This window comes from Mycteria americana, chromosome 23 (assembly GCF_035582795.1).
Source record: "Mycteria americana isolate JAX WOST 10 ecotype Jacksonville Zoo and Gardens chromosome 23, USCA_MyAme_1.0, whole genome shotgun sequence".
Taxonomy (NCBI): domain Eukaryota; kingdom Metazoa; phylum Chordata; class Aves; order Ciconiiformes; family Ciconiidae; genus Mycteria; species Mycteria americana.
This window is the reverse complement of record NC_134387.1, coordinates 1,373,254-1,396,673: the sequence shown is the minus strand read 5'-3', so window position 1 is coordinate 1,396,673 and position 23,420 is coordinate 1,373,254.

Genomic DNA, 23,420 nt, shown 5'->3' with positions numbered 1-23,420 from the left:
GGCTCAGGCACAGAGGATGCAGAAGGAAGGACGGTGCAGGTTCCTCTAAGCCATGCCCGCTCTGTCTGTCAGTGCATCCCTTTGGACCTCAGTTCACAGGAGGGATCCCCCTCTGTTGTGCCTAGGGGGACTCATGGCAAGCTCTGGGATGCAGGTGTTGCGGGAGGTACATTCGATTAAGAGTCCTATTTCCCACCACCTGCTGAGCGTGGTTCAGATGGCCTCGTTCCCAAAACGGCCAAGTTCTGAAATTCCTGTGAACTGGGTGTGGTGGGTGGTGAGCATCTCACTGCATCCACAGAGGGTTACGAGTGAGTGTCTCTCTGGCACACTGATGGCAATAACCTCCACACCCCAGCGATGACAAGTCATCCTCAGAGAGCCGTTCCTGGCTTCTTTTAGAACACTTGCTCCGTACTAATAGTTTGGCTGCTGACACGACGTGCAGTAGCGGGCACCAGGGGAAGAGCCTGCAGACACGCAGTGATTTTGATTTATGACACGGGATGGCTGAAGGACAGCAATTACCTGCCACGCCTCCTGGTTGAAATGCCCCCGTTTTTTCATCAGAGACTGGCACTGCCTGACTGCCTCCTTCCTGAAGCGCCTCCTTCTCCACAGTCTCACCGTCCATCTCTTTAGAAAGAAAGCGGGCCAGTTTAATTAGAAGTAACCGTTCCTCATCAGGAACACGATATCTTCAGGGAGGCAGTACTTCTCAAGATACATTAATAATGCTTAGAAACAAAGCCTGGGCGTTTGGGGGTGCACCTAGTCACTAGTCCAAACAACGTGTCATTCACGGAGCAAAATTTCAGCGCTAGACCCCTCCCAGTTTACCGGTAGACAGCAAACCCTGACCCGCTGAGAGACTAGGAGATTGCATGTGATCTTCTTGTTTGCATTCCACTTGGCGCATTTTTGGCAAACTACAAGATGCTGGTAAATTACTTCCTTCAGAGAGGACAGGAAGATGCTGTAGCCAGTTCAGCTGGGGAAGGAGCCCTTGTGAGAAGCACTTCCCATCATGCCAAGTCCATCACGGTAAGGGTGACAGACACACACAGTGGACTGAACCGCAAGCTCCTGCAACCATGTTCTGGGCACTTTCACAAGTGGCAGTGAAGAGCCCACAGTCCCCCAAAACAAGAGGAAAACCACAACCAAGTTGTCTAAAACACAGCTAGAAACAGAGAGCTAACCCACTCGAGACTGAATTCACAGCCCTTCAATTTAGCTGCCTTCAAGTTAGGGGTCCAGCCTCAAGCTGGGTGTCCAGCTTTCACCCGTCCCTGACTCCGAGGTGTCACCGAGAGTCCTTAGACATCAAGGAGAACAACGGGGCTGGACCAGGCTGTGAAGCTGGGGCTGCTCCGATCCTGGCCAGGTGACGCCTGCAGCCGCGACAAAGCCTGCGGATCTCGGCGACCACAAGCTGCCTGCGCATCCTCTCCACCGCCCAAGGGCACTCTCCCCTCTAGCAACATGGCAGGCTGCTGGCCTCCTCAGGGCTTATCAGGAAGCAGCTCGTCGGCAAGTCCCTCATGCACTCAAGGTGTCAGCACTGCCAGTTCCTGCCAGCTGGGCAGCCAACGTCTGCCCAGAACAGCTCTGCCCCGTAACGCTATAACTGGGGCAGCAGCTGTCCCTGGGACTCGGCTTGAGGCACAACCGGCAGCAGAGCCTCTGGACCATCTCTGCAGCTTGCCAGTGCCTGCAAGGCGTGAAACTGAGTGTCACCGCAGTGAGGGGCTGATCGATCCCTTCCTGCTGTGTAGGCTACGGCTTGCCCATACACGCATCTAAAACCTCAGCTTCCCAAGTCTTCTGGTTAAGAGTGATATATATACCCACCACGTGCTGCTTTGTCCAATTCCTTCAGCATTTCCTTTAGGACTTCTGATGACCGCTGGGAGGGTTTGCCTATTTCAGCTTTATACTTTGCTCTCTGAGGACCTTAACGGAAAGTATAAAGTTAAGTGCCTCACAAATAAAATACTGAAAACGAGTGCTTAGTCTGTGAAGTCAGTCAAGACTGACTACTCACCCCTGCGATGCCAGGTGAGCTCCAGCGCAGGATCCAGCCGAGAAGTTGGAAAAGCCCTCCCTGTACCCACATCTGCAACCAAACACCCACGAGAAGTTTCCATCATACGTTGTGATATACACCGTCACAACTGAATAGCAGAACGTATGAGGGGATCACGTAACGACACGGCACACACGACACAGGCCTATATTCTCACACCTGCAAGAGATGCCTCGCTCTCATTTGGGCTTTGAGCTGGCAGCTCTCAAAGGAAGTAAAAAGCCATGACGTGACGTACCCATGCGATCTCCCTGCGTGTCAGCCCTGGGACCCAGCCGGGAAGCTGGATATCCATCGCCTCCAGCCACGTCTGTAAACAAACAGAACAGAGAAGCTCCCATGAAATATTCCAATATCCTTCTTCAGAGCTGAACGGCAGTGAATGCAGTTCAAACGCGGGATTGCTCCATGGCACTCGTCTCTCCCTTCCACTCAGGAGCATTGTGCAGACAGTTGCTGGGTGCCTGGACCATGCCCGTCTCAAAGAAACCATGCAGGGAGCTGTTGGGAGAAAGGAGTCCCTGGAGCTCACACCAGCTCTAAACTCAACCCCAACAAGCCCGCTGGCTTTGCAGCAGGCACCGGAAGCAGCGCAGGGTTGGAGAGGCTGGGAAAGAACGCCTTGCAAGGCAGAGCGCCCTGGGGCAGATCACTGAGCCTGATCCATTCCCTCTCTGCTCTTCTGCACGTCTGAGCACTGGTCAAGAAAATACTACGTTAAACTTCATATGAACAGAATATTAAAACCTAAATGCCCACTCATTCAAGTGACCTACCTGTGGGAACACCCTGAGGCTCCCGGACAAGATGCGGCTGAGAAGTTGGGGGGCCATTGCCTACCGGCACAGCTGTAACCAAGCGCGTTTCCGTTAGATGTTGTGATCTACTTCTTTCTCAGGGACCTGCAGTGGCTGGAGGGGGGTCAGGTAGTGACATGGGACCCAGACGTGGGTGGAGATTTCCAAAGCTGCAGAGGGGCCTGGGTGACCTGTTGGCTGCACCTGGCGGCTCTCAAGATACTGTTTCCAGGCCATGTGCAACGCCCCTCAAGGACCGGATGGACAAACATACAGCCCCTCAGGGATTTCTTACTAGGAGCTCTCTACTGTGCACAAAGGAAGCGCACAGGAAAGCACTGGAGGGAAAAAGCGATCATGCACACGCCTCGTGGAGAAGAGCCTGCTGGCCAGTGAGAGGCTGCACCAGCGCTGCCCTGTCTGTTCCCTGGGCTGAGGGCCGGGGCTGTGTGTGCCATGGGGACCCGGGTCAGCCAAGGAGAGCACTGCAGGGCTAGAGCAGGAATGCTCCGGTTTTCCTGAGCAGCTCTCTCCCAAGGCCAAACGTCCCCGAGGCTGAAAGCCTTGACCGAGCTGGGGAGTGGCAGAGCCACAGCCCTGGGCACAGCTGTGACCAGCCTGGAGGAGAAGCGCTCCTGTGGGCTATTGCCTGGCCCCTGTGGTGCCGCTCTGGCCCCGATGCGCAGGCCAGGGGAAGGCTGCCCCCTGCCCCGGGGCAGGGCGGCACAGGGCCGGCTCTAGGGATGGTTTGTCACCCCGTGGCGTCGCTCCTGGCCCCACCGCTCACCTGGAAAATGCCCCCGCAGCGGCCGCAGCCCCCTGTACCTCCCCGCAGGGCATCTGCCTTCTGCTGCCCGTGGAGCTGGCCACAGCTCACCCAGCCCAGCCCGGCCCTGCTGCCATCCTGGCCCTGCCCCACCATGAACCCAGCCCCACTGTCACGCTGAGGTGCAGTGGCTGCTGTGCCACGCTGCTAGGGCTGGGTGCTGGCCCTCGCCTGCCCGCCTACCTAATCCCCGCGCTTGCCAGGGAGCAGCCCCGACGTCCCACGCGCGCAGTGCCACCAGGAGGAGGATAAGGAGGCGGGCGGGAGCCACAGCCCCCCGTGCCTGCACCATGGCGCTGCTGCTGCTGCTGCTGCTGCTGCTCTGCTGCTGCTGCTGCTGCTGGCGCTGCCGCTGCTGGCACTGCTGGAGCGGTGCCTGCGGCACAGCACTGCACATCACGGCGTGGCACAGCGGGGCTCTGTGACCTCACAGCCCAGCCTCCCCACTGCAGCCACGCCTGTGGGGCACTGCCCCTCCCCCAAGCACCACCCCTGGCACACCCCACCTGTCACCTTGGGAGGGTGGGGCTCCTGGAGGGGAGGGAGACTGAGACTGCCCCATCCTGCCCCCCTAAGCGGGGCCACGTGCAGCGGAGGCCCCTCACCTCATGGCCCTCTCTGGGCGTCGCAGCCGGCTCCCGTGGCGCTGGGGCAGGTGGCACAGCCAGGAGCAGCCCTCTCCAATGCCGGTTCCGTATTTCCTGGTGCAGGCAGGTGCCGGGGGGCTGCGCCGAAGCCCGGGTGGGGCCAGTGTGGGGAACGCTGGTCCCACACCACGGGGCTTCTCTTGGGAGCTGCCCTGGTGTGGGAGCGCCACGGCGGTGCCTTGCCCCAGGGACTGACAGGCGGGGTGTGAGGAGCTGCTGTGACACCAGCCGAGTCAGAGCACAGCAAAACTGACCAACCCAGGCTCATCCTGATGCAGTTAAGTGGAAAACACTGCTTTTTGGCTAGGAAGGGATTCTGGCCTAAACACTCCCACAACACGCAGGCTTCGCTACATCTCTTTGCAAGTCATGGGTCTGTTTGGTCAAATGGGTCACAAGGCAGAAAATGAAACTTTTTTAAAAAAAAGCCCCAGCTTGTAAGCCTTTCGCCTGCGTGCACCGGGGCGGTTCCCTCTCGTGCAGAGCAAAATACTTGCGAAAGCTGCCTCCCTGCCACGTACAGCCGTTACCAATGAATTACTGAGTCTGCAAACTATTGCACTTCCTCCTTCTACACCCGCGTGGAGGGAGCAGAAGTGGATAAGGGTGGACCCCTTTTTGGAGGCAGGCACTGCGTATGGGAGTGCACAGGCGCTCAGGGCAGCCGCTGGGCAGACTGGGTGATACGGGGTGCTTGGCACGGGAGGAGGAATGCTGGGAGGAAGTGCTCGTAAAGCCCAGCAAGGCAGCCTGTGATGATAGGGAAAGCCTTTTCTGCCTGGCTCCTGTACCCTTCAGTCGCAGCTGCAGAGCACACTTGTGATGAGACTGGCTTTGTGGACTGTCCTTGGTGTCATCTGACATGCTCTGAGAAGATCCTCGTAAGACTCCACATCGGCCTCAATGGGATCTGCTGTATCCAGCCAGAAGGAGTTTAGATATTTTCCAAAGTTGTTCCTCCCCTTTGTTGACAGTCTGCAAAGCTTAACCGCCTTCTCTTTGCATTGCCATACTGTTAACCTTGACCTTGGTTTTAATTCTGCCTAATTTATTGATCACCCCAGTCCTTGGACAATATCATTTTCCAAGAAAGTAATGAAGCCAGTACTTTGGTATTTTAAAAAAGCAAGAAGCACATTTTGTGTTGTGTCTATAGTATATAAATATTGTGCAAACACATTTCAAAATGCCTTTCTTTGTCTTTGAAGTGAGAAGGATGCTTAGGGAGAGTTTTTTTCTTTCTGGATTAAGAAATTAATTTAAGTGAAACAAGGCCTGTCTTCTCAAGTGTTGCTTCAGGAACCTACTGGTGAAAGAGACTGAAAGATTGGAGTGGATGGTGAGTCTTCCGGGGAGTCGGGGCTGTGCAAGGTGGGGTCTGCGTGTCCTACAGCATTACTTCAAGGCTGAGAGTTGCAAGCCAAATCATTGATTTTTCTCCTCGCTTTGCTGAAAAGATCCAGACGTATTTTGGGCTTGCAGTGGGGATTGGCTGACAGAGGACACAGCTACGAAATTAAAGAAAGCAAAAGTGCAGTATTTTGGACATTCCTCTGATGCCAGTGCTAGCAGAGTAAGATGCAGTAAGCATCGGTGAATGCTGCTCATGTTTGGCTGCTGTGCTCACCTGTGCTTTTGCCTGATGAGAAAGCAGCACGGAAGGCAGTATTTCAGGGAGCAAAGAGCTGGTGTTTCCATGAGTGCGCAAGCAGCTGGGTGCCCCCTTTACAGGCCGCAAGCACCCTGTGCTGGCCAGGGGACTGCACGGTTCCCTTACTGTAATGCCAGATAAAATCAGGGTGGCAGGCAGAAAGTGTGGCCAAAGAGTAATGGGAAAAAACATCCACCAAATTTTCAAATGAGACTGGAGACTTGCATGCCTCAGGGCTCAGGCAGATATACCTTGACCGAGCTGATGTTTGGCAGAAGTCAACCCGTATCTCTACCAACCAGGCAGTTTTGCATGCTCCCTGTTTAACGGCAGTCATGTCTGAAATTGTAAGTCGCTCCTGAAAGCTGGAGCCAGGAAAGCTTTGTGACCTCCTCTGACTCCTACCTATCCACCACCAGCAGTTCTCCAAACCACTTGCCACGCTGAGCTATGTCAGCGAGCTGTGGCTGGTCAGAGAAGCTTGCTGGCGGTGGCTTTCTCCCAGTCCGGGTGACTGCACAAGCACTTCCAGCGTAGGTACTTCTGTCTGGTGCAGCTGAATATACAGCCTCATGAATATTGAGGCCGGAGATTTGAAAAATTCACCTTTTGTGTGCACTTGGGTGCTCATCTGAATGTACTTGGAAAGCAGACAGCAAAGGGGACCCGGCACACTCCAGGGCACCGGTAGGCATTTCCTGCAGGAATTAGAGCCGCTGGGAAATAATTTCACTTGTCCTCTCAGTGTAAGGCTGCCAGGTGACAGCATCCTGGGACGGTCACATCCCAGCACTTTGTGCAGCTGCTTCTCTGCCCAGGGACAGCACTGCTCTCCTGGCTGTCGTGGGGGCTCATTCCCCCGACACCAAATCCTCCCGTGTGAGGAGCAGAGACCCAGCAGCACCTGCTTGGAAGACGCAGCTCTCGGAGCATTGTTGGCCCTGCCCAGGACTCGCTGCCTGCAAATTCACTTGAACCAGGAAAAACCTCGTGCTTCCAGAGCTCCCAGACGAAGGGGCAGTTTCAGCTCCGTGTCCGCGTGTGTCTTGTTATCGCAGAGCTGCTGTGCCCGCTGGAAAGGGGCAGCGTTTTACTGGGCCGCCTACCTGTGTCACTCGGGGAGGGCAGCTTAAGACATAGGCTTAGCTGCAGCGTTCAGCCAAAGTGGAGAGCATGCAAACAATCACAGTTGTCATTAGTCGAATTGCTTCAGAGGCAGCAAGAGTTTTCCCCAGGAACTTTTGCTCCACTGCAGCTCAGCGGAGCCAGTGCATCCCCAGGAGACGCGGGCAGAGCCGAGGAGATGCGGGACGGCCTCCCCCCTGAGCACGTCCAGCACCAGGAGGGGCTCTCGCAGAGGCTCGTGCCCTCTCTGCTGCTCAGCGTGAAAAAGCACTGGCCCTGGGGTCCCAGGGAAATTACAAGGCCTCCCCAGGGAAGCGGTGTGGTCCATTTAAGTCTCTCCTCTCCAGCAAGCGTATGAAGGGGATTTAAATGAAGGGAACTGGTGTAGAGAATGAGGAAGCAGTAAAATATCAGCATGCTGGATGAATCGGCAGTGGATAACCCTGGGCTGCCCTTGCACCAATGCTCCAACCCTGCTCCCACGTCTGTGTGCGCTTTCCGAGGTGACCGGTCCCTGCCCTCCTGCCCTGGTTGTGCTCTGTAGCTCTTGGCAGGGTTTTTGGGGAGTTTGGCCCTTGGTTTCTGCCCCTTAAAATATGTTCCCTTTCCACGAGCTTTCCAGCCTGTCACTGCCAAAGGGACAGCCCTATCAGCACCCGTTGCCAGGCACCTCCTGCTCACAGCAGTCGTAACACAACCAGCTTTTGTGGCTGCAATACTGTTGTGAGTCCAGAGCTGTTGGCTGTCCCGCACAGTGTGTCCTGACAGCAGTCCACGTCCGCAGAGGAACTCAGGGAACATAAAACTATTGCCTTGTGTTTGCTGCAAGAGGAAAAAAAAAAAACTTAGCAGCCCCAGTCTCCTCCAAGGAAGCTACCTGAGCAGTTTTGTGTGTGTTGGAACAGGTCGATGCCCGGTAGCTCCCTGAGACTTCTCCGAGGCATCACCCTGAGTGTTTTGTCCTCTGCCAGTAGGGAGCAAAAATGATAGAAATATCGAATGCTTTGGGTTGGAGGGGACCTTCAAAAATCACCTAGTCTACCCCGCCCCCCGCCACCAGCAGGGACATCTCCCACTAGATCAGGTTGTTCCAAGTCCCCTCCAAGCTGACTTTGAAGACTTTCAGTGATGGGACCATCCACAACTTCTGCGGGCAACCCGTTCCAGTGTCTCACCACGCTCACCGTAAAACCTTTCTTCCTTACGTCCAATCTAAACCTACCCTCTTTCAGTTTAAAACCCTCGCCCCTTGTCCTGTCACCACAGACCCTGGTCAAAAGTCTCTCTGCGCCTTGCTTCTAATCCCCCTTTATAAACTGAAAGGCCACAGTAAGGTCTGCCTGGAGCCTTCTCTTCTCCAGGCTGAACACGCCCAACTCTCTCAGCCTTTCTGCACAGGAGAGCTGTTCCAGCCCTGCCATCATTTTCGTGGCCTCCTCTGGGCCCACCCGCAAAGGTCCATGTCTTTCTTGCGCTGAGGACCCCAGAGCTGGATGCAGTGCTCCAGGTGGGGTCTCAGGAGAATGGAGTAGAGGGGCAGAATCCCTTCCCTCGACCTGCTGGCCACGCTTCTTTTGATGCAGCCCAGGCTACGTTTGGCTTTCTGGGCTGCAAGCGCACAGTGCCGGCTCATGTCCAGTTTTTCATCCACCAGTGCACCCCCAGCTTACTCGCTGGCAGGGCAGCGTGTGAACAGAGTAGGCCTTGGTGCCGTGCAAGCAGTGTTCAGCACTAGCTTAAACACGGGTGTGCTACCAACACTGGTTTGGTCACAAATCCAAAGCTCGGCACCATATGGGCTGCTAGGAAGAGAATTAACTCCATCCCAGCCCAAACCAGAACAGATGGTGTCTCCGTTATGGCTTGATAGCAGCTTTGTGCCGCTCTGTGTTTTATTTACAGCTTTGCCTTACGTGGTATATTTGGTGTGCGCGCAACGGAGGGGCTGGGGCTGGTATTGCCCTCCACAGTATCCCCGTCCTGTGCACCCCAGGACAGAGCTGGCGTGGGGAGCAGAGGTGGGGGTGATGGCCTGTTAACGAGCCCCATCGGTGCCTCTGTGGCTCAGAATTTAGCAGGCTGGTCCCACCAGGAAGCTGGGTTCCCCCAAGGCTGTTGGCAGGTCCCGTGCCCAGCTCCCCGCCTGCCAACAGCGCGGGCATCCACGTCCCTGCGTGCCACGATACGAAGTTCGGCCCAGAGTTGGTGAATTCCTGGATTTGCTGCCATTATGACCCAGACAGTTGTGCTACTGATCTGTATTTATTGCTATGCCATTATTCTGACATGAATGGTTGACCCCTGAAGCTGACCCCGCCGACAGCTCCCGACCGACCCCAAACCCGTTGCACCCCCAACCCGCACCCTGGCAGGGCTGCCTCAGGCCCTTGCAGGAGGGCTGGGGCAATGGGCTTGGGGTGCGGGGGGGGTGGTGGTTTCAGTTCCTCTGGGGGCTGGAGGGCACTGGGCTGGCTGAGTTGGACAGCCATGGGGACTGGGGTGGAGGCGGGCGGGCCGGACGGCTGTCCGGGCCGGTGGGGGCCGGTCCCCCCCTGGTGCTCTGTGGCAGGTGGGCCGGTTTTCCAGGCACAGGTGATGGCTGCTGGTGTCGGGTCCGTCTCTCAGAGGTGGTGGGGTGGGTGGTCCGGCTGTCCAGGCGCGAGGGGCTGCTGCTGGTTTCGGGCTAGGCTCCCGAGGCTGCGGAGAGGCGCCTGTGGAGAGAGGAGGCTGCTGAGGTCCCGCTGCAGCTGCGGTGCTGGGCGGGTGCAAGGGTGCAGGGCAGCGCTGGGCGCCCCATGGGGTGCAGGCACCCGGCTGCACATGGGAGCTGTGGGCATGGAGAGCTCTGTGCAGAAAACGGGGCACCGCGAACCCCTCGGCTGGGGCTCTGCTCGCCTGCCCATGGCTCGTCTCCTCTCGGCCTTGACCATCTTGACCTGCCTGCTCTGCATGTGCCGGGAAGGAGACCTGACCCTGGCAGAGCGAGGGGACCAAAGCTGAGCATGGCACTGCAGGGCCAGGAGAGCCTCCTGTTCTCCTTTCTCAGCGTGCCTGAGAGAGACCAGCACGCAGCTCCCCTGCCCATCCCTGACCAGGCAAGGGGACAACCTCGGCTCTCTGTTGGGTGAGGTGCTCTCCATCCTCTCTTCAGAATACGTATCCAAAGAGAGACGTACCCCTGCACAGACAAAACCCCTGCCTGTGCGGAGAACACCCATGCTGGCAGTGTTTGGGTGCAGATGGGACAGACTGACTTTCTCCAAAGCAAGGCCGATAGCTGGGAAGGTTCCTCACCACGGTCTGAGCTGCTGGGACACCTTGGCCGAGGTGAACATCTGGGATTTACGGCATCACCTAACAGGGTGATTTCTGCTGGTAGGTTCACTGCTACGGAGATGTCACTATTGCACTTCTCACTTGCTATGACAATGTCATCCCTTGTTGTTTTTCTTCCTGACCTTGCTCTGCCTATGTCTGTCGCTGGGTGTGCTCTTGTTGAGGCGGGGTCACTTTTAACTACTACTTGCAACAGTAAGAACGGCTTTCAGAAAAGAGTGCCCGTGAATTGAGAGGCCAATTAAAACATCTTACAGCAGAAATCTCCGTGGAGTTTGGCCAGTAACTAACTTGGCACTCCAGAATACCCTACCTCTAAATGCTTCATGGCTAATAGCAGCCATCTACTAGAGAAGTTTGGCAAACTGCCCCGCCCACCCGCCTCCCCCCCCCCAACAACTCACTGTTTTCTCTTCCTCCACAGGCAGATCGCACAACAAAATACCATCCCAAGCAGCAGGGAGCCCAAGACCGCCACGGCGCCTTCTATGCAGTATTTCTGGAAATCTTTAGAATCTGTGTTTCTCTTGCTATCCACACCTGGAGGAAGAATTCTGTACGTTAGCGTGTCTTGCACGCTACCGGTAATCTCAGAGGAGGCCTGACATTGCCAGGAGATGTTCTTTCTCACTTTGTTAGCATCTCTGAACCAGCGAACACCTTGGGTCTGCAACGTTTCCTTGGTATCAGTAGAAGCAAAGGAAACTCCCAAAGCTGTTGCAAATCAATGCACTCTGGAGCCCCTCTTTCTCCTCCCAGCTTTGCTTACGCTCTGGGAAGGCTGGAATCCAGTTTTCCCAGTGTCATGGGTTTGCTCCCCCTCTTGGTGCTCCTTCACATTTGCGCACAATTTCTTTTGCGCTCGCCCACCTTCGCTTTCCAAGGCTTGCTAGTGCTGCTGCCTGGAGGCTCTCTCTGACCCTTTGGGACAAGTTGTCCCACTGAACAGAACTCACGAGGCCAGATGGAGAGCACGTGGGGGAGCGCAGCTGTTTGACCAATTGCCCCTTTGAGCGAGACAGACAAAACCCCTCCCTGCGTCAGGGAGTGCCACCCCCAGCTCTCCCTCCCCAGCTGTGGACCCATACCCCGAGGGGACGGAGTCAGGCCCTGTCGGGAGACACCTGAACCTCGCTCTCCCTCTTTGCCTTTTCTCCAGCATGGGCACTGCTTGCATGCCCCCTGTTTTCAGGACTTGTCTCCCACTTACGGATCCCTCCTTCAAGACTGCTCAGTACCTGGATTCCTTTGAAAGACTTCATCTGTGCCGGCGTGGCGGGCTTCCCCGGCGTTGGACAGCGCTGCCAAGAATCCGAGAAGGGTAAAGCCTCAGCATGGCTCAGGCACAGAGGATGCAGAAGGAAGGACGGTGCAGGTTCCTCTAAGCCATGCCCGCTCTGTCTGTCAGTGCATCCCTTTGGACCTCAGTTCACAGGAGGGATCCCCCTCTGTTGTGCCTAGGGGGACTCATGGCAAGCTCTGGGATGCAGGTGTTGCGGGAGGTACATTCGATTAAGAGTCCTATTTCCCACCACCTGCTGAGCGTGGTTCAGATGGCCTCGTTCCCAAAACGGCCAAGTTCTGAAATTCCTGTGAACTGGGTGTGGTGGGTGGTGAGCATCTCACTGCATCCACAGAGGGTTACGAGTGAGTGTCTCTCTGGCACACTGATGGCAATAACCTCCACACCCCAGCGATGACAAGTCATCCTCAGAGAGCCGTTCCTGGCTTCTTTTAGAACACTTGCTCCGTACTAATAGTTTGGCTGCTGACACGACGTGCAGTAGCGGGCACCAGGGGAAGAGCCTGCAGACACGCAGTGATTTTGATTTATGACACGGGATGGCTGAAGGACAGCAATTACCTGCCACGCCTCCTGGTTGAAATGCCCCCGTTTTTTCATCAGAGACTGGCACTGCCTGACTGCCTCCTTCCTGAAGCGCCTCCTTCTCCACAGTCTCACCGTCCATCTCTTTAGAAAGAAAGCGGGCCAGTTTAATTAGAAGTAACCGTTCCTCATCAGGAACACGATATCTTCAGGGAGGCAGTACTTCTCAAGATACATTAATAATGCTTAGAAACAAAGCCTGGGCGTTTGGGGGTGCACCTAGTCACTAGTCCAAACAACGTGTCATTCACGGAGCAAAATTTCAGCGCTAGACCCCTCCCAGTTTACCGGTAGACAGCAAACCCTGACCCGCTGAGAGACTAGGAGATTGCATGTGATCTTCTTGTTTGCATTCCACTTGGCGCATTTTTGGCAAACTACAAGATGCTGGTAAATTACTTCCTTCAGAGAGGACAGGAAGATGCTGTAGCCAGTTCAGCTGGGGAAGGAGCCCTTGTGAGAAGCACTTCCCATCATGCCAAGTCCATCACGGTAAGGGTGACAGACACACACAGTGGACTGAACCGCAAGCTCCTGCAACCATGTTCTGGGCACTTTCACAAGTGGCAGTGAAGAGCCCACAGTCCCCCAAAACAAGAGGAAAACCACAACCAAGTTGTCTAAAACACAGCTAGAAACAGAGAGCTAACCCACTCGAGACTGAATTCACAGCCCTTCAATTTAGCTGCCTTCAAGTTAGGGGTCCAGCCTCAAGCTGGGTGTCCAGCTTTCACCCGTCCCTGACTCCGAGGTGTCACCGAGAGTCCTTAGACATCAAGGAGAACAACGGGGCTGGACCAGGCTGTGAAGCTGGGGCTGCTCCGATCCTGGCCAGGTGACGCCTGCAGCCGCGACAAAGCCTGCGGATCTCGGCGACCACAAGCTGCCTGCGCATCCTCTCCACCGCCCAAGGGCACTCTCCCCTCTAGCAACATGGCAGGCTGCTGGCCTCCTCAGGGCTTATCAGGAAGCAGCTCGTCGGCAAGTCCCTCATGCACTCAAGGTGTCAGCACTGCCAGTTCCTGCCAGCTGGGCAGCCAACGTCTGCCCAGAACAGCTCTGCCCCGTAACGCTATAACTGGGGCAGCAGCTGTCCCTGGGACTCGGCTTGAGGCACAACCGGCAGCAGAGCCTCTGGACCATCTCTGCAGCTTGCCAGTGCCTGCAAGGCGTGAAACTGAGTGTCACCGCAGTGAGGGGCTGATCGATCCCTTCCTGCTGTGTAGGCTACGGCTTGCCCATACACGCATCTAAAACCTCAGCTTCCCAAGTCTTCTGGTTAAGAGTGATATATATACCCACCACGTGCTGCTTTGTCCAATTCCTTCAGCATTTCCTTTAGGACTTCTGATGACCGCTGGGAGGGTTTGCCTATTTCAGCTTTATACTTTGCTCTCTGAGGACCTTAACGGAAAGTATAAAGTTAAGTGCCTCACAAATAAAATACTGAAAACGAGTGCTTAGTCTGTGAAGTCAGTCAAGACTGACTACTCACCCCTGCGATGCCAGGTGAGCTCCAGCGCAGGATCCAGCCGAGAAGTTGGAAAAGCCCTCCCTGTACCCACATCTGCAACCAAACACCCACGAGAAGTTTCCATCATACGTTGTGATATACACCGTCACAACTGAATAGCAGAACGTATGAGGGGATCACGTAACGACACGGCACACACGACACAGGCCTATATTCTCACACCTGCAAGAGATGCCTCGCTCTCATTTGGGCTTTGAGCTGGCAGCTCTCAAAGGAAGTAAAAAGCCATGACGTGACGTACCCATGCGATCTCCCTGCGTGTCAGCCCTGGGACCCAGCCGGGAAGCTGGATATCCATCGCCTCCAGCCACGTCTGTAAACAAACAGAACAGAGAAGCTCCCATGAAATATTCCAATATCCTTCTTCAGAGCTGAACGGCAGTGAATGCAGTTCAAACGCGGGATTGCTCCATGGCACTCGTCTCTCCCTTCCACTCAGGAGCATTGTGCAGACAGTTGCTGGGTGCCTGGACCATGCCCGTCTCAAAGAAACCATGCAGGGAGCTGTTGGGAGAAAGGAGTCCCTGGAGCTCACACCAGCTCTAAACTCAACCCCAACAAGCCCGCTGGCTTTGCAGCAGGCACCGGAAGCAGCGCAGGGTTGGAGAGGCTGGGAAAGAACGCCTTGCAAGGCAGAGCGCCCTGGGGCAGATCACTGAGCCTGATCCATTCCCTCTCTGCTCTTCTGCACGTCTGAGCACTGGTCAAGAAAATACTACGTTAAACTTCATATGAACAGAATATTAAAACCTAAATGCCCACTCATTCAAGTGACCTACCTGTGGGAACACCCTGAGGCTCCCGGACAAGATGCGGCTGAGAAGTTGGGGGGCCATTGCCTACCGGCACAGCTGTAACCAAGCGCGTTTCCGTTAGATGTTGTGATCTACTTCTTTCTCAGGGACCTGCAGTGGCTGGAGGGGGGTCAGGTAGTGACATGGGACCCAGACGTGGGTGGAGATTTCCAAAGCTGCAGAGGGGCCTGGGTGACCTGTTGGCTGCACCTGGCGGCTCTCAAGATACTGTTTCCAGGCCATGTGCAACGCCCCTCAAGGACTGGATGGACAAACATACAGCCCCTCAGGGATTTCTTACTAGGAGCTCTCTACTGTGCACAAAGGAAGCGCACAGGAAAGCACTGGAGGGAAAAAGCAATCATGCACACGCCTCGTGGAGAAGAGCCTGCTGGCCAGTGAGAGGCTGCACCAGCGCTGCCCTGTCTGTTCCCTGGGCTGAGGGCCGGGGCTGTGTGTGCCATGGGGACCCGGGTCAGCCAAGGAGAGCACTGCAGGGCTAGAGCAGGAATGCTCCGGTTTTCCTGAGCAGCTCTCTCCCAAGGCCAAACGTCCCCGAGGCTGAAAGCCTTGACCGAGCTGGGGAGTGGCAGAGCCACAGCCCTGGGCACAGCTGTGACCAGCCTGGAGGAGAAGCGCTCCTGTGGGCTATTGCCTGGCCCCTGTGGTGCCGCTCTGGCCCCGATGCGCAGGCCAGGGGAAGGCTGCCCCCTGCCCCGGGGCAGGGCGGCACAGGGCCGGCTCTAGGGATGGTTTGTCACCCCGTGGCGTCGCTCCTGGCCCCACCGCTCACCTGGAAAATGCCCCCGCAGCGGCCGCAGCCCCCTGTACCTCCCCGCAGGGCATCTGCCTTCTGCTGCCCGTGGAGCTGGCCACAGCTCACCCAGCCCAGCCCGGCCCTGCTGCCATCCTGGCCCTGCCCCACCATGAACCCAGCCCCACTGTCACGCTGAGGTGCAGTGGCTGCTGTGCCACGCTGCTAGGGCTGGGTGCTGGCCCTCGCCTGCCCGCCTACCTAATCCCCGCGCTTGCCAGGGAGCAGCCCCGACGTCCCACGCGCGCAGTGCCACCAGGAGGAGGATAAGGAGGCGGGCGGGAGCCACAGCCCCCCGTGCCTGCACCATGGCGCTGCTGCTGCTGCTGCTGCTGCTGCTGCTCTGCTGCTGCTGCTGCTGGCGCTGCCGCTGCTGGCACTGCTGGAGCGGTGCCTGCGGCACAGCACTGCACATCACGGCGTGGCACAGCGGGGCTCTGTGACCTCACAGCCCAGCCTCCCCACTGCAGCCACGCCTGTGGGGCACTGCCCCTCCCCCAAGCACCACCCCTGGCACACCCCACCTGTCACCTTGGGAGGGTGGGGCTCCTGGAGGGGAGGGAGACTGAGACTGCCCCATCCTGCCCCCCTAAGCGGGGCCACGTGCAGCGGAGGCCCCTCACCTCATGGCCCTCTCTGGGCGTCGCAGCCGGCTCCCGTGGCGCTGGGGCAGCTGGCACAGCCAGGAGCAGCCCTCTCCAATGCCGGTTCCGTGTTTCCTGGTGCAGGCAGGTGCCGGGGGGCTGCGCCGAAGCCCGGGTGGGGCCAGTGTGGGGAACGCTGGTCCCACACCACGGGGCTTCTCTTGGGAGCTGCCCTGGTGTGGGAGCGCCACGGCGGTGCGTTGCCCCAGGGACTGACAGGCGGGGTGTGAGGAGCTGCTGTGACACCAGCCGAGTCAGAGCACAGCAAAACTGACCAACCCAGGCTCATCCTGATGCAGTTAAGTGGAAAACACTGCTTTTTGGCTAGGAAGGGATTCTGGCCTAAACACTCCCACAACACGCAGGCTTCGCTACATCTCTTTGCAAGTCATGGGTCTGTTTGGTCAAATGGGTCACAAGGCAGAAAATGAAACTTTTTTAAAAAAAAGCCCCAGCTTGTAAGCCTTTCGCCTGCGTGCACCGGGGCGGTTCCCTCTCGTGCAGAGCAAAATACTTGCGAAAGCTGCCTCCCTGCCACGTACAGCCGTTACCAATGAATTACTGAGTCTGCAAACTATTGCACTTCCTCCTTCTACACCCGCGTGGAGGGAGCAGAAGTGGATAAGGGTGGACCCCTTTTTGGAGGCAGGCACTGCGTATGGGAGTGCACAGGCGCTCAGGGCAGCCGCTGGGCAGACTGGGTGATACGGGGTGCTTGGCACGGGAGGAGGAATGCTGGGAGGAAGTGCTCGTAAAGCCCAGCAAGGCAGCCTGTGATGATAGGGAAAGCCTTTTCTGCCTGGCTCCTGTACCCTTCAGTCGCAGCTGCAGAGCACACTTGTGATGAGACTGGCTTTGTGGACTGTCCTTGGTGTCATCTGACATGCTCTGAGAAGATCCTCGTAAGACTCCACATCGGCCTCAATGGGATCTGCTGTATCCAGCCAGAAGGAGTTTAGATATTTTCCAAAGTTGTTCCTCCCCTTTGTTGACAGTCTGCAAAGCTTAACCGCCTTCTCTTTGCATTGCCATACTGTTAACCTTGACCTTGGTTTTAATTCTGCCTAATTTATTGATCACCCCAGTCCTTGGACAATATCATTTTCCAAGAAAGTAATGAAGCCAGTACTTTGGTATTTTAAAAAAGCAAGAAGCACATTTTGTGTTGTGTCTATAGTATATAAATATTGTGCAAACACATTTCAAAATGCCTTTCTTTGTCTTTGAAGTGAGAAGGATGCTTAGGGAGAGGTTTTTTTCTTTCTGGATTAAGAAATTAATTTAAGTGAAACAAGGCCTGTCTTCTCAAGTGTTGCTTCAGGAACCTACTGGTGAAAGAGACTGAAAGATTGGAGTGGATGGTGAGTCTTCCGGGGAGTCGGGGCTGTGCAAGGTGGGGTCTGCGTGTCCTACAGCATTACTTCAAGGCTGAGAGTTGCAAGCCAAATCATTGATTTTTCTCCTCGCTTTGCTGAAAAGATCCAGACGTATTTTGGGCTTGCAGTGGGGATTGGCTGACAGAGGACACAGCTACGAAATTAAAGAAAGCAAAAGTGCAGTATTTTGGACATTCCTCTGATGCCAGTGCTAGCAGAGTAAGATGCAGTAAGCATCGGTGAATGCTGCTCATGTTTGGCTGCTGTGCTCACCTGTGCTTTTGCCTGATGAGAAAGCAGCACGGAAGGCAGTATTTCAGGGAGCAAAGAGCTGGTGTTTCCATGAGTGCGCAAGCAGCTGGGTGCCCCCTTTACAGGCCGCAAGCACCCTGTGCTGGCCAGGGGACTGCACGGTTCCCTTACTGTAATGCCAGATAAAATCAGGGTGGCAGGCAGAAAGTATGGCCAAAGAGTAATGGGAAAAAACATCCACCAAATTTTCAAATGAGACTGGAGACTTGCATGCCTCAGGGCTCAGGCAGATATACCTTGACCGAGCTGATGTTTGGCAGAAGTCAACCCGTATCTCTACCAACCAGGCAGTTTTGCATGCTCCCTGTTTAACGGCAGTCATGTCTGAAATTGTAAGTCGCTCCCGAAAGCTGGAGCCAGGAAAGCTTTGTGACCTCCTCTGACTCCTACCTATCCACCACCAGCAGTTCTCCAAACCACTTGCCACGCTGAGCTATGTCAGCGAGCTGTGGCTGGTCAGAGAAGCTTGCTGGCGGTGGCTTTCTCCCAGTCCGGGTGACTGCACAAGCACTTCCAGCGTAGGTACTTCTGTCTGGTGCAGCTGAATATACAGCCTCATGAATATTGAGGCCGGAGATTTGAAAAATTCACCTTTTGTGTGCACTTGGGTGCTCATCTGAATGTACTTGGAAAGCAGACAGCAAAGGGGACCCGGCACACTCCAGGGCACCGGTAGGCATTTCCTGCAGGAATTAGAGCCGCTGGGAAATAATTTCACTTGTCCTCTCAGTGTAAGGCTGCCAGGTGACAGCATCCTGGGACGGTCACATCCCAGCACTTTGTGCAGCTGCTTCTCTGCCCAGGGACAGCACTGCTCTCCTGGCTGTCGTGGGGGCTCATTCCCCTGACACCAAATCCTCCCGTGTGAGGAGCAGAGACCCAGCAGCACCTGCTTGGAAGACGCAGCTCTCGGAGCATTGTTGGCCCTGCCCAGGACTCGCTGCCTGCAAATTCACTTGAACCAGGAAAAACCTCGTGCTTCCAGAGCTCCCAGACGAAGGGGCAGTTTCAGCTCCGTGTCCGCGTGTGTCTTGTTATCGCAGAGCTGCTGTGCCCGCTGGAAAGGGGCAGCGTTTTACTGGGCCGCCTACCTGTGTCACTCGGGGAGGGCAGCTTAAGACATAGGCTTAGCTGCAGCGTTCAGCCAAAGTGGAGAGCATGCAAACAATCACAGTTGTCATTAGTCGAATTGCTTCAGAGGCAGCAAGAGTTTTCCCCAGGAACTTTTGCTCCACTGCAGCTCAGCGGAGCCAGTGCATCCCCAGGAGACGCGGGCAGAGCCGAGGAGATGCGGGACGGCCTCCCCCCTGAGCATGTCCAGCACCAGGAGGGGCTCTCGCAGAGGCTCGTGCCCTCTCTGCTGCTCAGCATGAAAAAGCACTGGCCCTGGGGTCCCAGGGAAATTACAAGGCCTCCCCAGGGAAGCGGTGTGGTCCATTTAAGTCTCTCCTCTCCAGCAAGCGTATGAAGGGGATTTAAATGAAGGGAACTGGTGTAGAGAATGAGGAAGCAGTAAAATATCAGCATGCTGGATGAATCGGCAGTGGATAACCCTGGGCTGCCCTTGCACCAATGCTCCAACCCTGCTCCCACGTCTGTGTGCGCTTTCCGAGGTGACCGGTCCCTGCCCTCCTGCCCTGGTTGTGCTCTGTAGCTCTTGGCAGGGTTTTTGGGGAGTTTGGCCCTTGGTTTCTGCCCCTTAAAATATGTTCCCTTTCCACGAGCTTTCCAGCCTGTCACTGCCAAAGGGACAGCCCTATCAGCACCCGTTGCCAGGCACCTCCTGCTCACAGCAGTCGTAACACAACCAGCTTTTGTGGCTGCAATACTGTTGTGAGTCCAGAGCTGTTGGCTGTCCCGCACAGTGTGTCCTGACAGCAGTCCACGTCCGCAGAGGAACTCAGGGAACATAAAACTATTGCCTTGTGTTTGCTGCAAGAGGAAAAAAAAAAAACTTAGCAGCCCCAGTCTCCTCCAAGGAAGCTACCTGAGCAGTTTTGTGTGTGTTGGAACAGGTCGATGCCCGGTAGCTCCCTGAGACTTCTCCGAGGCATCACCCTGAGTGTTTTGTCCTCTGCCAGTAGGGAGCAAAAATGATAGAAATATCGAATGCTTTGGGTTGGAGGGGACCTTCAAAAATCACCTAGTCTACCCCGCCCCCCGCCACCAGCAGGGACATCTCCCACTAGATCAGGTTGTTCCAAGTCCCCTCCAAGCTGACTTTGAAGACTTTCAGTGATGGGACCATCCACAACTTCTGCGGGCAACCCGTTCCAGTGTCTCACCACGCTCACCGTAAAACCTTTCTTCCTTACGTCCAATCTAAACCTACCCTCTTTCAGTTTAAAACCCTCGCCCCTTGTCCTGTCACCACAGACCCTGGTCAAAAGTCTCTCTGCGCCTTGCTTCTAATCCCCCTTTATAAACTGAAAGGCCACAGTAAGGTCTGCCTGGAGCCTTCTCTTCTCCAGGCTGAACACGCCCAACTCTCTCAGCCTTTCTGCACAGGAGAGCTGTTCCAGCCCTGCCATCATTTTCGTGGCCTCCTCTGGGCCCACCCGCAAAGGTCCATGTCTTTCTTGCGCTGAGGACCCCAGAGCTGGATGCAGTGCTCCAGGTGGGGTCTCAGGAGAATGGAGTAGAGGGGCAGAATCCCTTCCCTCGACCTGCTGGCCACGCTTCTTTTGATGCAGCCCAGGCTACGTTTGGCTTTCTGGGCTGCAAGCGCACAGTGCCGGCTCATGTCCAGTTTTTCATCCACCAGTGCACCCCCAGCTTACTCGCTGGCAGGGCAGCGTGTGAACAGAGTAGGCCTTGGTGCCGTGCAAGCAGTGTTCAGCACTAGCTTAAACACGGGTGTGCTACCAACACTGGTTTGGTCACAAATCCAAAGCTCGGCACCATATGGGCTGCTAGGAAGAGAATTAACTCCATCCCAGCCCAAACCAGAACAGATGGTGTCTCCGTTATGGCTTGATAGCAGCTTTGTGCCGCTCTGTGTTTTATTTACGGCTTTGCCTTACGTGGTATATTTGGTGTGCGCGCAACGGAGGGGCTGGGGCTGGTATTGCCCTCCACAGTATCCCCGTCCTGTGCACCCCAGGACAGAGCTGGCGTGGGGAGCAGAGGTGGGGGTGATGGCCTGTTAACGAGCCCCATCGGTGCCTCTGCGGCTCAGAATTTAGCAGGCTGGTCCCACCAGGAAGCTGGGTTCCCCCAAGGCTGTTGGCAGGTCCCGTGCCCAGCTCCCCGCCTGCCAACAGCGCGGGCATCCACGTCCCTGCGTGCCACGATACGAAGTTCGGCCCAGAGTTGGTGAATTCCTGGATTTGCTGCCATTATGACCCAGACAGTTGTGCTACTGATCTGTATTTATTGCTATGCCATTATTCTGACATGAATGGTTGACCCCTGAAGCTGACCCCGCCGACAGCTCCCGACCGACCCCAAACCCGTTGCACCCCCAACCCGCACCCTGGCAGGGCTGCCTCAGGCCCTTGCAGGAGGGCTGGGGCAATGGGCTTGGGGTGCGGGGGGGTGGTGGTTTCAGTTCCTCTGGGGGCTGGAGGGCACTGGGCTGGCTGAGTTGGACAGCCATGGGGACTGGGGTGGAGGCGGGCGGGCCGGACGGCTGTCCGGGCCGGTGGGGGCCGGTCCCCCCCTGGTGCTCTGTGGCAGGTGGGCCGGTTTTCCAGGCACAGGTGATGGCTGCTGGTGTCGGGTCCGTCTCTCAGAGGTGGTGGGGTGGGTGGTCCGGCTGTCCAGGCGCGAGGGGCTGCTGCTGGTTTCGGGCTAGGCTCCCGAGGCTGCGGAGAGGCGCCTGTGGAGAGAGGAGGCTGCTGAGGTCCCGCTGCAGCTGCGGTGCTGGGCGGGTGCAAGGGTGCAGGGCAGCGCTGGGCGCCCCATGGGGTGCAGGCACCCGGCTGCACATGGGAGCTGTGGGCATGGAGAGCTCTGTGCAGAAAACGGGGCACCGCGAACCCCTCGGCTGGGGCTCTGCTCGCCTGCCCATGGCTCGTCTCCTCTCGGCCTTGACCATCTTGACCTGCCTGCTCTGCATGTGCCGGGAAGGAGACCTGACCCTGGCAGAGCGAGGGGACCAAAGCTGAGCATGGCACTGCAGGGCCAGGAGAGCCTCCTGTTCTCCTTTCTCAGCGTGCCTGAGAGAGACCAGCACGCAGCTCCCCTGCCCATCCCTGACCAGGCAAGGGGACAACCTCGGCTCTCTGTTGGGTGAGGTGCTCTCCATCCTCTCTTCAGAATACGTATCCAAAGAGAGACGTACCCCTGCACAGACAAAACCCCTGCCTGTGTGGAGAACACCCATGCTGGCAGTGTTTGGGTGCAGATGGGACAGACTGACTGTCTTTCTCCAAAGCAAGGCCGATAGCTGGGAAGGTTCCTCACCACGGTCTGAGCTGCTGGGACACCTTGGCCGAGGTGAACATCTGGGATTTACGGCATCACCTAACAGGGTGATTTCTGCTGGTAGGTTCACTGCTACGGAGATGTCACTATTGCACTTCTCACTTGCTATGACAATGTCATCCCTTGTTGTTTTTCTTCCTGACCTTGCTCTGCCTATGTCTGTCGCTGGGTGTGCTCTTGTTGAGGCGGGGTCACTTTTAACTACTACTTGCAACAGTAAGAACGGCTTTCAGAAAAGAGTGCCCGTGAATTGAGAGGCCAATTAAAACATCTTACAGCAGAAATCTCAGTGGAGTTTGGCCAGTAACTAACTTGGCACTCCAGAATACCCTACCTCTAAATGCTTCATGGCTAATAGCAGCCATCTACTAGAGAAGTTTGGCAAACTGCCCCGCCCACCCGCCTCCCCCCCCCAACAACTCACTGTTTTCTCTTCCTCCACAGGCAGATCGCACAACAAAATACCATCCCAAGCAGCAGGGAGCCCAAGACCGCCACGGCGCCTTCTATGCAGTATTTCTGGAAATCTTTAGAATCTGTAGCATTTGTGTTTCTCTTGCTATCCACACCTGGAGGAAGAATTCTGTACGTTAGCGTGTCTTGCACGCTACCGGTAATCTCAGAGGAGGCCTGACATTGCCAGGAGATGTTCTTTCTCACTTTGTTAGCATCTCTGAACCAGCGAACACCTTGGGTCTGCAACGTTTCCTTGGTATCAGTAGAAGCAAAGGAAACTCCCAAAGCTGTTGCAAATCAATGCACTCTGGAGCCCCTCTTTCTCCTCCCAGCTTTGCTTACGCTCTGGGAAGGCTGGAATCCAGTTTTCCCAGTGTCATGGGTTTGCTCCCCCTCTTGGTGCTCCTTCACATTTGCGCACAATTTATTTTGCGCTCGCCCACCTTCGCTTTCCAAGGCTTGCTAGTGCTGCTGCCTGGAGGCTCTCTCTGACCCTTTGGGACAAGTTGTCCCACTGAACAGAACTCACGAGGCCAGATGGAGAGCACGTGGGGGAGCGCAGCTGTTTGACCAATTGCCCCTTTGAGCGAGACAGACAAAACCCCTCCCTGCGTCAGGGAGTGCCACCCCCAGCTCTCCCTCCCCAGCTGTGGACCCATACCCCGAGGGGACGGAGTCAGGCCCTGTCGGGAGACACCTGAAC